This window comes from Botryllus schlosseri, chromosome 9 (genome assembly GCF_051294905.1).
Source record: "Botryllus schlosseri isolate E-star chromosome 9, Bs_hap1, whole genome shotgun sequence".
NCBI lineage: Eukaryota > Metazoa > Chordata > Ascidiacea > Stolidobranchia > Styelidae > Botryllus > Botryllus schlosseri.
Genome location: NC_137244.1, coordinates 21,004,318 through 21,017,277, shown reverse-complemented (window position 1 = coordinate 21,017,277; position 12,960 = coordinate 21,004,318). Strand labels below are relative to the sequence as shown.

Genomic DNA, 12,960 nt, shown 5'->3' with positions numbered 1-12,960 from the left:
ATCCGAGAGCTAATCCTGGCTTGATTTTCAATTCAAGAAACATGTCCCGAGGTATCCAAAATGTCATAGAGTAAGTTAATAACTATTTCTAGTGAATAGTGCTTTATTATCAATAGTTTCTTGAAGTACACATATCTGTTTTACGAAACAGATTTGTCGAAAATTGAATGATGATACGAAGGGTTCACGCATTCGTCACGACGAAGGTGTTAACGCTCAGTTTATGCTCGATCAGTCCGATCGAAGTATCCGCAAGTTTACTATTATGTTATTGAACAAAAAATGACATCATTTTATGTTTCGAAATATGTGCGCTCCGCAATGGGTAATTTGAACTTTTATCACGTATAATATCCTTTGTTTAGAAATTTTGTTCGCAAATAACAGTTATAGTACAAATGCTAACGTATGTTGCATGCAACAGCTGCGCCAGCACGGCGGGCTACGCTTTAATTAGTTCATGTTTAACTACATCTAGTACTACGTTGGCAAATCTATCGTCAGAAAAATGCGCCACTATTTTAAGTTTTCGTGTTTGCGAATCTTTTGCAAATTGATGGATTTTTAATTGTACGTATATTATGTTATATTGTATGGTATCCACATGAATTATGCACTCAGTTGCGGTGGTCAAAACACCACTGAAATGAACTATCGACACAAAGTACCGAAAGACATAGCCATTATCAGACTCAAACACCAGAACTGACCAGTGACCATTGATGGGCATTGAATGAATATCACCTGTTAGGATACAGATGGGCGAAATTAGGAGGTCATCCCTAATGGCACTTAATCATATAATGATTAAACCGGCCGCTTGCACCAGTAGCAAAGCATACAGAATGCAACATCGTGATAAATTGCGCCGGAATCGCTCCACAAAGCCGATGAACCGACGACGGAACGAATCAGAACAGTATTTGGAAGATATTGCATTGGAAGTCGCGGAACTCGAGACGAAACCCCGTTTACTGTCGAGCTTGCCTATGCGACGTGAAGCGAAGGTGCTTGATAAATCCAGGGAACGACATAACGCGAACGAGGAATCGATGCCTCAACTGCAATTGCGAGTAATCAAAAATATCTCGAAAGCTGAAAGACTCTGATCTGGGAGGTGACAATATTTAAATTGGTCAGAATGAACGCTGAGTGTTTTGAGAACAATGAGTAATCAATAGAGTTACGTGATCTTTATTTGAAGGAAGAAATGTGGATGTGACAATTGACTTTCGGGTTATGAATATATTTGTAAATGCATGCCTCTATTGCTAGTTATGTGAGCACGTATTGTTATTAATTGCTGCAGTTTTGTATTGCTACGCCAAAATTGGCTCGGATAAGGACTAAAATGTCGTCATGTTTCAAAATACTTTTGTTGTCATTTCAACACATCGGAACCTGCCATGCCCTCAGGCTAGTTAGTAGATGCGTCGGAAATGAAATAAAACGTTGGACTAAAGCTAAAGTAATATTTACAGAGTTATAGAGTTATGGGATAGTAAACGTTTGAAATAATTGGGGGGAGGTAGAATAAAACAGATTACCCAAATTAGCTCCATAACTAACAAAAGAATAAAACATTAATGCCTTGTTACCTTGAAAATTTAGAACCCTTTTAGTCATATTTTCAAGCATAATGAATTGTCACGTGTTAATGTTATTGCAGTATCGATTGTTTAATTATTATGACTGATATACTACACATACGCTTCATGATTGGCTACGCATATATTGAGCCAAGACCCTCTGCCCCAGCGGGAATAGAGTTTCCATTTCGTGCTAAATAAGGACTTATGTTGCCTTTGGATCACAGCTTATACGAATATATAAAAAAGCTTAAGACACCAATACAAAGTAATAAATCAAAGGAAAACACCGGAACACAACGATAGAAATATATTTGACCCTAGTCTTCGAATGACAGTCCTTTTGTGGTCATCTATCGGCATATTGTTGTTATATTTTATATGGATGTATATTGGGAAGGAAAGGCCTCAGCATTTATATGTTGAAACATACATTGGAGTATTTGGTTGTATTAAGACGGAATACACATAATGAGTATCTAGTTAATTACTGGACCATATAAGGTCGCTGTTGACTGCTGTCAGGCGTTAAAGTTGGACATCTGGTACATTCTACAGAAGAAGCAAACGAACCGAGAGTTGAATCCTTGCCTGAAGTTCATCAAAAGACTGTTGCAAACTGCTCAATCCATTATTGATTGATGTTCAGTGTGAAAATTACTTCTTGAACCCAAGGCATCTTTTTTTCATCTCTCTCATATTGGTGGCCAGTACGGGGAATCTGAAGTGCCAGTTTTTCTACATATATGTCCTGTCAAACGTCACAGTGGGGGCCGATCTTGATTGTCTTAAAGGCGGTAATAATAGTTATCATCCCAACTACTTGGACGGTGTCAAAAACGCTGTTGCCGTCGATAGGAATAGTGTTCCGGTGTCCTATGCCTTCAGAATATGAAGGCGACAGCACTCCAAATGAAGAAGCTAAATCCAATCATTACATTGGCTCATCAGTTCTGCTCGCAATATGAATATCAGCAAGCCAATGTTCTGTGCGAGAAACCTACATGCGAATTATATTACGACAACAGACTAATGGCGAGTGGTTCATCGGGCAGACAGGAAATGCGGCAAAAGCAGTCCCAACTAACTGGACGTTATCTCGCCATCGTCGATAATTCGAAGCAATGCCAATCCAGACTTGGGACTGAACATGAATTTGGCGACCATTGGCAATTGGAAGGAATCAATATGAAGTATTCATTGACTCGGAAGGACCGGGCCGCTATTTGCGATATCAGTATTCGCCAGGGATGGTCAGTGACGGATTATTCCCACCTTAAGGACCAGGCCTAGATTCCAATATTAAAGTGGTAACTTTGTAAATATCTTTACGAAATTTAATTCATCTGTTTTCAAGGTCGTATAAAAGTAATACGAATAAGTTGTAGTGTTAATCGAGGTACCAATCATGTCGTGACCAATAAGCTAATGCACGGAACTGATACGATAATCAAATTTAATCTCTTGAAGTGCTTTTGCAGTATGTCGTAGGTTATATTATATTGCACAACTCGAACGATAGTTAGATTTGGAAATTATGTTTGGCACGTTGAGACATAAATAAAATAGGTGTTTTGAGATTATTTGCAGAAGTGACGAAGGTAGTTTGACGGAATTCACAACATAAAAAAATATTCGATATCTGTTCCATAATAGATAGAGTTACGTTCACACCAAGGAATTGTTATCCAGATTATCCGTATAATCCATGTTATCAATGTAGTGTTGGTTATAGGCGCGTTAATTTTTAGTCCTCGACTTTGCGGGTGAAATCGTTATGGTGATTTAGGTGTATCATCCTTATCACGGTGTCACATTAAAAGAATTACAAAATGCACCTATTATTGGCGTAACTGCTCATATTATGACAATAGTACACGATGTTGCCTGTTCAATTTAAATCTGCAACCAACGATTTACTTGTTAAATTACGTACAGCCATCTTATGTCCCTCTTTTAAACAACTTATTTTGATGACATTTTCTCCAGAATTCAGTTTTGCATCTTGGCGTGGGAAGTCGCTACGATGATATGCTGAATCGTCTCAAATCACTTCTTATAAATAACTATGATTCATCTTTGCATATTTTTGTCCTGGAAAATACCATGAACAATCATCGCGGTTTACAGAAAGTCGGTTACACTTACAAGCACATAGACCGAACCTCATTCTATAGCATATAGACACAATTGCTCATTTTGATAGAAGCGGGGGGAGAATTGATAACCTCAGCCCTCAGGTGAGCCAAGCAAAAATCGATCACGATATTCTACAGTCAAAAAGTCACAGCAAGCGAAGGTTAAAATAAATGTATTTCAGTATTTATTACAGCGTCATTATGACACCTATGTGAAGCGTGAAACGGTTGGCAAAGGCGAAATGTGCAAAATCGACTAAGCCAACCGGTTGGTAAGTATTGCGTATATATATGCACGAATGGGTGTGCCAAAATAATTACCCGGAAAAGTGGAATGTGGTCGCACGAAGTGTGTTAAGGTCTGTCAAGAATGCGACAGCACCACTTTCCAGCGCAGTAACCGATAATGCTGTGTTGTTTAGTTTCAGCACAGTTGTCGGGGAGTTCTGGTAACATTAGGACGCAACAAATTCCAGAAAAGAGGCCGTCGAAGAGAATTCATGATCGAGCACATGTCAAGTTATGGGATCCGATGTCGTTTCGCATCCTAGTCATGGGCAGCAGTATGGCGAAAGGTATGTTGATATATTTCCCATACCTCCTCATAAGACGTGGAGATAGAGCGTGGGCGCGCGCCAAATCTAGGGATTTGCGGTATAAGGGCACTTCCCGCCTCCTCCTTACCAATACAAACACTCACTATTAAAGGTGTACTAAACGATTATGAATTATTGGGTGACGATCGACAGCGATGGCGACGTTCTTTGCAAGCTGGAATGGGCCCAAATCAGAAAAGTTTTGGAACGCGATAAAAACATTCGGGATAAAACACAGTCCATTCCTAGTGGCAATAAATCGGAAATGGTGTGCAATAGACAGATTGTCGGCTTAGAAATTTGATTTAATTAGAAGCAGTTTTAAAGAAATGTGCTGACTTGCCCAGAGGGAGTTATTTTGAAATCAAACATCACGTCATTGAAACTTCGGAATAAATCTAATCTATAAAAAGATAAATGCATTCGAGCGGAAGAAAACAATGCAAGTGGATGGCATGCCTTGAGGGCTATGTATAGCATGGATTGGCATGCCAATAAGTTAAAGAAACAACCGAAATCCGAAACGCCTCGAGGAAACCTCTGAGCAATATATATGAAATGTTTCACGTGTAGTCTGTTCATGCTTCACCGGTAACCCCTTTTCAAAGTGTCTTCCGGAGAAATGAGTTAGGGTGAAAAAATAAATAGATCCTATCGCATTTTTGTGGTGTATTGAACTGATATAATTGCTAATAAACCAATGATGATGAGAAACGGATAAATAAAACAACACCGAAGTCGAAACTGTCGAATGTAAACATGGAATGGCGACGGCCGATTTTTTTGCTCGTTCCGCTTCGCTGGGGCTGGAATCTCGCGGCAGCTAAAGAAGGCCAATCCTACAGCTGGCGTCCATAGAGCATGATTGAGTCTCATCTTGATCGAAAGACACAGTCGCATTGCGGTGATTTCGAAAATATATATTGAAACCTGGTAGTGGAAAGGAAGGAAAGGACGTAGTTATTTTTGTCCTTGATGTTTCTGCGCCATATACGCCGACTCACGATACACATACACACGATCTGTGCATTTGCATACCATGGGAGCATGATGTGCAATTGTGCATATGCCGCTGGACAAGGAAGTGCAGATAATATTATAGCCTTTACGGCTTTCTAGGTCATGCACCACCCCTCCATGCTATCCCAGTAATGCATGAGCGCCAAGCAGGGAAGTCATGGATACCAATGTTACTAATCAGGTCTTTGGTCTGACCCGGCCGTGGATCGAACCCACGACCTTATACCGATCAAGAAGCCGGACGCTTCACCATTACGCTGTATTGTCGGTCACACTATCATGTCACACTATAACCTCACCAAAAATCACCCTCAACATCTGACACTATAGATAAATAAGGGTTACCTGCACAGAGTTGGTCAGTATAGTGAAGTAGGCTACTTCTACTTTTTCGAAGTACTCAAGTAGTTTTCTGCGACTTGCAGTACTTACTCAAGTAAATCTTTGTCAAGTAGAAGTACTGTAATCCTCCAATCAGAAAGATAGCCTGACGAATTTTGGGGCTGTTTTCGCGGAGTACCAACATTTAATTAAAGTAAAGACCCGAATTTTCGTCGAGCTCAGCGCACGGTACATAGTATATATGGAGTGTCCAATATGTTTTCACGAAAGTATGGGTGAAATATACTTTATGTAGCGAGTTGTGTGGTTCTGTTCACGCCACATTGTCACCCATATGAAATATTTCATCACAGTAGATATGACCGATATTGAAACCAACAACGTTTCGCAATCTAACAATGATACCTATCATATCGTAATCTAATCCATGGCTTGTGTCCTAATCTGGAAAACTGGAGTCTGACTTTTTGTGCGTCGACCTGTTCTAACAGAACGCCGTTGAGACTTTCTGGACAAAAGACATAAAATATATTTTCCGCTTTTTGGAAGTAGTATTGTTATTTCTCTTTAAATTCCCAGTATCATAGGCTCTAATTAGTTTCATTTCTTTTTTTCTGGAGATCATACATTTTGTTTTTGTGATATCCATGGTGTTTGTCGACTACTATGGTCATTAACACCAAGCCGATATTCGTCATAACTGCCGACTTATAGCACGGCCCACTTCTAGGCATTTTGTAAGACACCGCTTACGCGGATGAGGTGGCGAGAAGGAGCCTAGATAAACCTCCAATACTTAAATATAGGAATTGAAATTATGATAAAGTATAAAAGCAACTGTAGTAATGCCTCTGTTTTCCGAAAATGTAGCTATATACTATATGACATTTTAACGATCCGATAAATTTTTTATCAACGTAGACTAATCGCTCAAAGTTAACACCGTATCCGATATAACTTCTCCGTATTGCTTTTCGACAAATCTAGGGGTCTTATAATATGGCCGGGGGAGGGCACCATGTCATGATATGTTCTAAAACGGGGTGTTTGAGTAAACAAAGGATTAGTATCGCATTTCAATATCAACAATATCATTTGCATCACATGATGCGGACGAATGGTTATTCTGTCAAAAATTGATACCTCCTGGGATGCGTTAATATGAATCAATCAGCTCTCTACACCTTCCGCATAGCTCAATCTGCAGCTTTTGACAGTCCTTGCGAACGAATTGCGACCGTTTTAACAACTACTTACTTACTTGAGTAGATTTAAAGTCAGTCAATTCTACTTCAAGTAGTTTTAGGTTGCTTTTAAAATAAGTACTTCTAATCGTACTTGAGTAGAAATTTGCGTCGCTACTTCTACTTGAGTTGCTTTATTGACTACTTTGACCATACCTCTGAACCTGCATTGCAACAATCAGATAATCGCAACACAATAATCCATTGCGGCGCTTCGATTGTTGTTTACAGGGATTTCTAGAACTTATAGATATTGCTGGTTGTTTACATTCGATATTGAAACTAAGATCGTAATAATAAACAAGAAGGATGTCCCTAAAACACAGACTGAGCACATAGCATCACTAAAACGCGTAAAATGAGAAAAGAAATGAGCTGGAATGATATCAATATTTCCGCGGAACAACGACCTTGCTATAGATCTACAGAGATCTATATACTCTTTGCTGGAACTATCGGAATGTGAACATGAATAGCCTATACATCACACTTAGCGGACGGAGCACAACAGGAAGAGCTTAAGACGTGTTTAAAAGGCGGAAACGACGGAGAAGTCGATCACCAGTCGTTCTATATATTTTTATCCAGTCAACACTGCGAAGACATGCAATCATACAATTTGAAGTCGAATTTGGCGGTTAAAAATCGATTGTATCATTATGGATTTTACGGGATAGAGCCCTCCATTCCGAATATGGTCATAATCCTGGGTAGTGGTAATCTAAAGAAGCGTGGTGCAAAAAAAGAAGCAATAAATCTTCAAACGACGGAAAACAGAAACAGCCATAAATGGTCCGTAAACAGCATGTCTAAAAGTCGAATTTGAAGAGGTTTGAAACGAATCCACGGAAACACGGCCATATAGTTATCATTAAAGCGAACTTTGCGGAGCACGATCAGAGGTGATCTGTAACGAAGTACTTCTACCTTTTGAAGTACCCAAGTAGTTTTCCGCTACTTGGCTACATGCTCAAGTAGATCTAATTTCCCACGGCTTCTACTTCGTGTTATTTTGTGATCTACTTACTTACTTTTCGCTATCTTCAGTTTGTCGAGGAGAAGATAGCCTGGAGGAATTTCGGGGCTGTTTTCACGGAGTATCAACATTTTATTTTCATAAATATTGACTAAAGCTAAGAATTTTCGTCGCTATTATGATTTTACGAACGTATCGGGAAATATTCTTTAAGTAGCGGGTTGCTTGGTTGCATCACACCGCATCGTCGCCCATATGAAATATTTAATCACAGTAAATATGGCTCATCATAGCGTTTTAAACTTCCATTTCGCAATCTAGCATTTATCCATCATAGCGTAATCTAGCAGCCCACGGCGTGTCCTAATCTGGAAAGGTGGACCTTGACTTTTTCTTAGGTTTGCACCTGTTTTAGCAGACCACAGTAGTATAGTCGATCGGTCGCAGATCGTAATGGGGTTCTTATGGGTGTGGCGGTGACGCGCCTGGAAAACTCGTGGTGGTGATGCGCCTTTTTAGACCCCCCTCTCGGCGGTGATGCGCCATGTGTTCTTATGGATGCGGTCATGATTCGCCCTTTCAGGTATAGGCTGCGTCGGTGACTCACCGCGAAAACTCGTGTTGGTGACTCGCCTTTTTTGTTATAGGCGGTGGCGGTGATTCGCCTGTCGTGTATTCTTACGGGTTCTGTGGTGATTTACCATGTGTTCTTACGGACGTGGCGGTGATTCGCACTTTCAGGTATCTCTCGCGTGGTGTTGAATATGCACGAGTCACCAACAATAACCGCGCAGACGGAAACGTGGCTTGTTGTGAGGATTAAGCAGTGCGACCTATATTTCGAATGACCTGCGCGCTGAATTGTTTCACGGCCAACCGCGGCGGTCGTGACTCGCCTTTTTTACTATAGGTGGTGACGGTGATTCGCCTGTCGTGTATTCTTACGGGATCTGTGGTGACTCGCCATGTGTTCTTATGGATGCGGTCGCATGCGGCTATTGCGTCTTATGGCGGAGGTGGCGAGCGGCTATTGATGCTAAAACGAAACCCGGAGTGGCGAGCGGCACTTATTTCTTACGGCGGGGGTCGCATGCGGCTATTGCGTCTTATGGGTGCGGTCGTGATTCGTACTTTCGGTATAGACTGCGGGCGGTATGTCGTACTTTCAGCAAAAAAAGGTGTGAAATAGTTTGCTAAGTCTAGGAATCACTTGCAAGGTAATATTTTGGTATTTAGTTTACCACAGAGCCGGCGTAGACGGTGATTCGAATATCAACAATAACAACGCTCACGAATTAACACTTCAAATAGCTGTGAAATAGTTTGCAAAACCCCGCGATCGCTGACAAGATAATGTCTCGGTCATAACCATCTTTCACGACTTGGTGTCATAACCATACCGATCGCTCACGCGGTGAAATTTTAGTAATCAGTTTGTCACAGAACTTGATATCGCTGGTAAGATTTAACAAGTAACGAATAACAGACCGCGGTAACTTGAATAGCGACAAATTGTCACTTATTTCCGCTCTAACCCTAATCCTTTGTGAAGTGAACGCTTATTCAAAAGGGTGTGATATAATTTTAAAATCCAACGACCACTCACCGGATAATACTTCAGACATAGCAATTCCTCATACCCGCCCACAAGGTAATATTTCGGTAATTAGTTTGTCACAGAACCGTCGCAGGCGGTGATTGGAAAACCGACAATTTGTCACTCGCCTGCGATCGCTATATGTTTCACGCCTCCAGAATAGCGGCTGACTTTAGTTGCGTGATAAGATCCATGAAAATATTCAATCAATGTGTTAGTTTATCAACTTGAAATGAAACTTACTACACAAATCAAGTCGATTCGTATCTGAATGTTTTAAATCGGTACAACTTTAATCCTTTGACAAATCCCTTAACGCGTTTTTGTTGAATCGAACGTAACCCGAATATTACTGACGCCGACTTTCAGCCGCATCGAATTATTCGCACATTCGCCGCTGTTTTCACACTTATAGAATCAATACCAACTATAACTCTACAAGAATCAAGAATCACAAGTATGTGCATTACACAGTTATTGTCTTTATTAACTTGAAATCAAACACTTAACAAAAACACGCAACTAATCATTTGGCAACTCTAGCATTACCAAAAAATTCCAGTATTGTTGATTGAAAATCCTTGAGTCATTATTATCAAAAATGTTATAGTACCGCATCGGAATCCATTCGCGGGATGTACTAAAGGTAAATCCAGATAATCCAAAATGAAATATTTGGACTTTGACAAACATGACTACTAACTTTGATCCAGTCACATTTCAAGATTATACTTTGAAACAATCCTTGAAACTTACAACTCTATTCACGACTGAGTTTTCCGTTTGTCAGTTTCAGTAAATACTATCGCGATATTTTAATGTGTTACTACACACAATAGAATCATTCAATGAAATAGCACCTGTTGTAAATATTTCTAACTTGACAACCACTTGTGCATACCGCGATCGACTTGTGACGCGATGAGTTAAATCGGAATATTTCAATCTATTTGTCGAAACCTTGAACAAGCTATCGGGTTATTTTTTTTTTGTTGTAATCGAGTGAACGGAAATAGTATTACGTCTCAACATTTTAACATCTTCCCATACACAAAAGAGTAAAATACAAAAAACCTTGTCAAGTCAATCCGTTTGTAACTTACCCAACCAAAGCAAAAAGTATCCTTATGAAAAGTAGACAAGACTACGCGAGTAATCACCACAATCCAAAATCCATATAGCAAGTTCGGTTGTATTCATAGTCCACCAACTCGTACTTTTATTCAACTGTAAAAGTCGTTACTATTCCGCAAGACAAAGAAATTACTATGTGGTATATTTTGTAAGACAAAAGTAATTACTTCTCGGTGTCGGCGACTTGAGATTAACATATGTTTTGAGTATATGATATTTGAATGTCTGACCAACGTAGTTAAGAATTCATTTTATACGATCGAACACCGGTATTACATTGAAAGTTATCATGCTGTAAACATAAGGATTGACACATGGATTTGACATATGTAATAGTTGATCATGACTTGATTATTAAATTATTCGCGTTAATTAGACCCGGCGTTGCGGTAAAGGTTATTATGACAGCAACAAACTTTTCACCGCCGTGGTTATTAACATATTGATTTGTAAAACTATACTTGTCTGAAATGTTCTTGGTTTGAAAGATATTCCGTGTTGGTACAAATCACTCTGTGTATTACGGATATCAGAAAATATTTTTACAAATGTAGTTGTTTCCAGTAACCAAGACTAAAGATGACACAACAATTTCGTTTGGAATATCTTTACTGGACGCATCCTATTCTACTAGACTTGAGTAATACACAAAACTCATAGCATTAACAAAATCGCAATAGGCGCTACACTGAAATCTACAAAATGTGTTTGTATTGTTACTCAAAGTAGTGATCATAAATTATCATTTAAATAAGTAATTGTAATCATAAAACCAAACTTGCGAAAGTCATTACCATAACAAAAGAATATTGTAGGTTGCTTGCTAAATGTATGCCGGAAATATTTGTAGAACGCTCACGACCAAAGAAATCGGAAATTTCTCCCCATTGTCATTCGTCAAAGTATATGTTGTCACAATACTCATCCCGTAAAAGATCTTACTTGTATGTGATTGAATCGCCGGTAATTAACTCGCTAAATCAAACCATAAGGAAATTTCACTCAGTCATCGGATTATGATATTAAACAGCGTCGCTTAATCGGCATAGAGCGTTTTTCTAAATGCAAATCATACCTGACCAACAGAAAACAATTTTCACTCACCTCGTAATGAAACCAAGTGGTGGGCCTACGTTCAATATTTTGTTTGTGTCAAATACTTTGCAATAAACACACACACTGGAGTGGTTGAGCTTTACATCATCAAGCTGTCATCTGTAAATCGAGATCACATCCGACTTGTAACTGTATCGTTTACCTAACCGAGTTGTATGCACAGTTTCATATTTTTATCATTTAGTGATTGCTGAACATACCAAACGATACACATTCACTTCCGAAATACTGCGTTGATCTCAATTCCCTTTGTCGTGATAACCGAAGTACATTTGTTTCGAATTCGTAACAGCCGACTTTTCTATGACACGATAAATTTTGACAAGTTATGCTTAGAAGATTGGTTGCATATCGCGAAAAATAACATACTGCTCATATTGATACTGTTAATCGGTATTTTCACGCGAGTCGATTTTCAAATGAGTAAAATTTATTACATGAGTTTCTCCGCTTAATGTAAATGAAAACTCAGTCGTCTTTTAACATCACATAGACATTGATAAAAAGTAAGCAATCAAACACAACACTTTGTACGACACTAATTATTGTTCCACACATCTCATTTCATACTAAGTGTATACGAAAGATATTCATGTTACACGAAAATATTCGCTCATGCTACAAACCTGTACAATGATTGGTGGTGTAAGTCCAGCACAATTGCGGTATCCATACGAGTTTAGTTAACACAATTTACGACACCGAGGTCGCCTCATCTTTCGTAAAACAACAAACCAACCAAGCCTTCAGGATATGTCCATGTCATAACAATAAATCAACTACTCCAACAACAGAGTACATATGTTTTCTAGCACGGTGCTTACATCTTACAAACAAATCAACCTACTTTGCTAACGAAAAGCGCTGAGTCATCACATGGTTGTCCTCACAACAATACAACTAAAACATACTATCATACAAAATGACCGTTATAGTTTGCACACCAACGATACATCGTACAAGTAGCAAGTCTCGAGAATCCAGTTATTCAAAAAACGTGAAAGTGTTTCTACGCCAAGTCGGTATGTTGACGAAAGCATATATTGTAATATCATGATCGATTTACATTCGTTGGTCACAAAATGTCACTACTCTAAATAATTATTTTTCACTCAAAGCCTACTTGTCACCATTCGTTTCATCAAGCACGAGTTCAAGAAACCTGCTGCGACATGAATTGTTATTTTATGTTGTGTAAATAGGTAATA

General features: G+C 39.1%; 1 protein-coding gene across 1 annotated transcript in view; it reads left to right on the top strand.

The window, feature by feature from the left end:
* The first annotated feature begins 2,013 nt into the window (after positions 1-2,013).
* The window catches only part of LOC145446416 (argininosuccinate lyase-like), a 130,889-nt gene continuing 119,942 nt past the window's right edge, over positions 2,014-12,960 (top strand). The window contains exon 1 of the mRNA XM_080324703.1: positions 2,014-2,049. The gene's annotated coding sequence lies outside the window, so the exon portion shown is untranslated. The remainder of the gene's footprint in view (positions 2,050-12,960) is intronic.